Consider the following 4708-nt stretch of genomic DNA (forward strand, 5'->3'; position numbering starts at 1 on the left):
CAGTGCATTGTATAGATGGTACATAAGTTAGTTTAAACACATTTAAATATTTATGGGACACCTAAAAATTTTTTTTTAAAAAGCTGATGAAAAATTACCCAAAATCTGCAAAATTTCCGTATTTCAAGGAACACATGCACATTTCATTAAGTTCATATAGAAAAGAAATGTTCCTTTCTACCTGTTTTGATGTCATTTACAGTAAAATTAGTCCATATCTAGGAAAAGTGTCATGTAAAAATATTCACATCCCATTTCCAAGAGCATTAAGGATAAATAACACAAACAAACTTTTTTCAGAAGTCAGCATTATTTCTCATAGATTTACATTTATATTGACAACCTGAATACTGTTTACCAGTAGAGTGGGAGAATTTTATAAGATTTTGTCATAAAGTTAAAAAAATGTGCAAAATTTTGTATGGAATTATATAGAAGGCGAAATAAAATCTTAAATCTAAGCACCAAGGAAAACCTACGATTTCGTTATATTTCAGGGATTTATTATTTATATCAATACAAATTAAAATCAGTCAAAAAATATATATCAAACCGCGCATCCATTTTTTGTTTGTGGTAAGTACCCTTAATACATGTAAATACAGTGTATGTTCTTAGATAGGAGAACTGTGAACACCTGCACAAAATGCCCCCCCCCCCTTTCCGTAAAATTGACAATTTTGAAGTACATGTAGACTTACCAGGGCATGTTTCAAGTTTCCTGAAACTATCTCCTTAGATTGAAACTAATATGAAATAAAATTTTCCCTATCCATTCTCTATTACTATGGAAACAGGAATGCAAGATTTGTTACCATGGAGACAGGAATACCAGATTTTTAACCAAAATGGCTGCGTTTAACATAACAATATTCCCAAAACTGCACTTATTTACTCTTTTATAAAACATGTGTAATGAGTTAAATGTAAATGTGCACTAAAATTTTTTGGCATCTTAAATTTGCATCTTTATGATGTTGCAAAAATATAATGCATTTTGTAATGCTATGTCAAATAATTGCAAAACCTTGTGGCTTTTACTTTTTCAAGATTTGGTCAAACTTGAAAAATTCTTAAATGAAACTAAAACAAGCAGGACATTCATAATATTTTACTCATTTCAACTTGTTACTTTGTATAATTATATATAATTTATTAAATTCATGGGCAACTGCAAACCACAGATACTTTGAAGGAAGTCAAAAATTTACCCCCCCCTTCTGATTTTTTCATTAAAACTTATGAAACACTGCTTTAAACTTGAGAAAAATTACATTGGTTTAAAAAAAATCACATCCTCTTGGGTAAGTTATCTTGGATATAAATATAAATATCCAACAATGGAAAACTTTAAACATAGTGTTTGGCATATAATTAATAATTAGGATTGCAATGGATCTTTTGTATTCTGTAAAGTCAGTTGAAACAATGCCCCCCCCCCCATGAGACACTGTCCCCCACAAGTATCATTTTAAGGAAGTTCTTCCTTTCATTTTACTAGGTTCCTGCCAACATCTCATCACACCAACTATATCAACCTCCTTTAAATTTCTTTTTTTTTCACATGTAAATATAAATTCTGAAAACAAGAGAACTTTTTGCTTTTTTATTTTTTATATATGCAACATTTAGAGTACATTTATTCTCAACTATGGTACATATCACTAGATTTACGTGACAAATTCTACTGTTTCTGCTGCTCTGAAAATCTTGACTCTGATTTTTCAATTTTAGAGTTTTAGTTGGTCAGGCATGTACCAGTAATGACCTACATTGACATACGCAAGTAACACTGATAATTAGTTAATGAGAATTATGCTGAGTTTAGTTTTTTTTGGAAAGGTACAGGATAAAGATTGATAAGTTCTAAAACATATTGTTATACAACATAAGATTTGAGGATGCCATCACATAATATGATAAACATGTTCCTATTATATTTGAACTTTGACATCTCAAAACACTGATATCTTGAACTTTGACATCTCAAAACACTGATATCTTGAAGACAGTGGGTACAAGTATGTTGAAGTAGGTTGGAATTCAGCTTTCACTTGCCTGGTTTCAAACATAAAATATGGCATCCCTTCTCAACCTGCAATGGTAAATAATTCCTGCACTTTCCAATATACTAGTACACTGATTTCAAGCTAATTAAATGTGTATGTAATCCTTTAGAAAGTTGTTTTCTTTATTCTAGTATAATAATTCTTCTGTTACTGGACAGGTATTAAATTTTGTTTAAAAAAAAAAAGAAATAAGCAAGGTTTAAATTTAGATATAAAACTGAAATATTTTTTAACAATTTAAGGACAGATTATACAAACAAACTTTTGTCAAAGAATTTGAAAATAACAACTTGGGTCATGTTTAAATCAGTAAAATTAATAACTTTCCTCACGACAAGTACTTTTTAATTCATATTTGCATAAAAATGGAATTTGAAGTGAAAAATATTTGTATAGATTAATAAGGATAGTTTCAAGAGGGCAGACTTTTGAACATCACAGAAGGTTTACAATTTCTTAATATTCTAGAAATTTATTAATACATCATTAATTTGCAATTAAATTATGCCAAAAAATATATACCAATCCAGGCATCCATTTTTTGTTTGTATCATCTGCCCTTAATTTACTTTCATATTTTAAGAATGGTTACCTTGAAAAGAACAGAATCTAGGCTGTCCGCTTTCTTGCAGAATGCACTTGAACTTCAGTCATGGCCTATTTGGTCCTGTTTTGGTTTACTGGTCTTACTTTTTCTTTATTCATCTTATATGGTAAATCCTTTGATGAAAAAATGATGAAAATAATTATTTTCCTAGGAACATGATCAAAAGGAAAATTCATTTCATTCATACACAGACATGTTCATGTGTGTGATCATCTTACCAGTAGTGAATATTTGCCTGAGTATCAATTAATTTGTTTAGAATATTATAAAACATGGTCAGTGTGTACAAAACAAATATCATTATAAATCAGAGGTGAATATTCTACATGTACATGTATATAGTTTTATTATACCCTTCGCTTGAAAAGTGGTAGGGTATACTGTAATCGGTATGTCCGTCTAACTGTACGTCCATCTGTCTGTACATCCGTCTGTCTGTTACACTTTAGGGTACCCATCTCTTATTATCCACAACTCCTCTTATACCACTGCAATGAGTGAAATTTAATGAACCTTTCACAGAATCTTTATTACATATTGTCATTGTGCACCTCCTATTTTAGTTTTTGATTCGACGCATATTTTGGGTTTCCCGGCCACAGTAAAACATGGATTTGTCATCAGTTATAACCATATGGGAGGCAGGTGGTATCATTTAGTGAGCTCAATGCTCACAGGACCTTTAGTTAAATTTTGTTTTAACACTTAAATATATGTACAAGTGTACATATATATATTTTTACTGTTTGCTATTTGAAAAGATAATTATTATTCACACAAAATTGAACTATAGATTATACAGTACCGGTACTTCACATATGAATGAAAGAGTCTATATAAACAAAAATAACTCAATATTTCCAGTGCATTCTTAACCTAGATCTATTTTGTCATTACATATAGTACAGTAGTTTTGGATATATATAATAAATTCAAAGTTTAAAAGATAGAAGCTTTTAAATAAGGCAATGACATCAAAACAAACATGCTGTTTTCCTATTTTCTGCTTATGAACATCACATGACCATATTTTGCTGATATATATAGAATACTATTTAAAAAACTTATCTACTTTATGCTTGTGCTCACACATTATAAATGTTTGATGCACTTTTTTATAGAAACAAATTAAACTTGCTCTAGTTAATATTTTAACAACACAATTCTGTAAAATATGTGCCTAATGCCAATAAAGAATTGAAATAATAGGATAAACAATGAATGAAAACTGACAGAAGTGGAAATTTATTTTATAAAGATAAATAATGTTTACTTAAAAGTCTCTCTCAGCACATCATAAAAAGTAAACCTACTGAATGGCACAGATTTTACACATGTACAACCTCTATATAGACATTTATCTTCCGGGGGGGGGTGGTTTCAGCTGTATCAGCAAGTGATGTTTATATGCTTCAAATTCATTTTTATTAATAAAAATAATTAATTCATTGGTCAGAAAGTCAAACTGTCAAAAGGTATAGTTCGTTTGATTTGATAAGGACCACTGACCACTACACCGGTAAAACAACTGGGTATTGTAAGGCAAATAAAATTAAGAAAATATGCATTTGTTAATCTTGATATTTTTGTAATGCTCAGTATATACATAAATTTACCTTCTGTCTTCATTGTTTAAGATGTCTAGCCTTCTTTTCTTCTTCCAGACTGTAAAACTTTGATGAGATCTTTCGCCAGAAAATATTCATTGCTGTTTACTAAATACACATTGTACCTCCAAACGTTAGAGAGTAGTTCAAGGGAAGTAATTAGGAAGCAAAAAATGCTTCAAAATGTAGAAAAAAGTAATCTTTACCTTTGAATTCCTTTTACATCTTTGAGTCTCCCTTCAATATTTTACATATTTTGATATAATCAAATATTAGCCTTTCATAATTAATAATTACTAAATTTGTAATCAGTGTGCCTTTTTTGTTTTAAGCCTCCAAAAACTCCACTAAACCAATCACATATCTGATATGTTATAATATGTAAAATGGCCATTTACTATTGAGAAATTAAATTAAAACTACAG

General features: G+C 29.6%; 1 long non-coding RNA gene across 1 annotated transcript; it reads right to left on the minus strand.

Moving 5' to 3' along the window:
- Window positions 1-1677: 1677 nt before the first annotated feature.
- On the minus strand, window positions 1678-4482 carry LOC134233727 (uncharacterized). The gene is made up of 3 exons (XR_009985050.1): window positions 4293-4482; window positions 2662-2789; window positions 1678-2095 (listed from the first exon to the last, which is right to left on the minus strand). It is a non-coding gene; the product is annotated as an uncharacterized LOC134233727 (long non-coding RNA).
- Between the last annotated feature and the right edge of the window lie 226 nt (window positions 4483-4708).

The sequence above is a fragment of the Saccostrea cucullata genome, unplaced genomic scaffold (assembly GCF_032062105.1).
Source record: "Saccostrea cucullata isolate Sc308-1 unplaced genomic scaffold, CSIRO_AGI_Scuc_v1 ctg13947, whole genome shotgun sequence".
Lineage (NCBI taxonomy): Eukaryota > Metazoa > Mollusca > Bivalvia > Ostreida > Ostreidae > Saccostrea > Saccostrea cuccullata.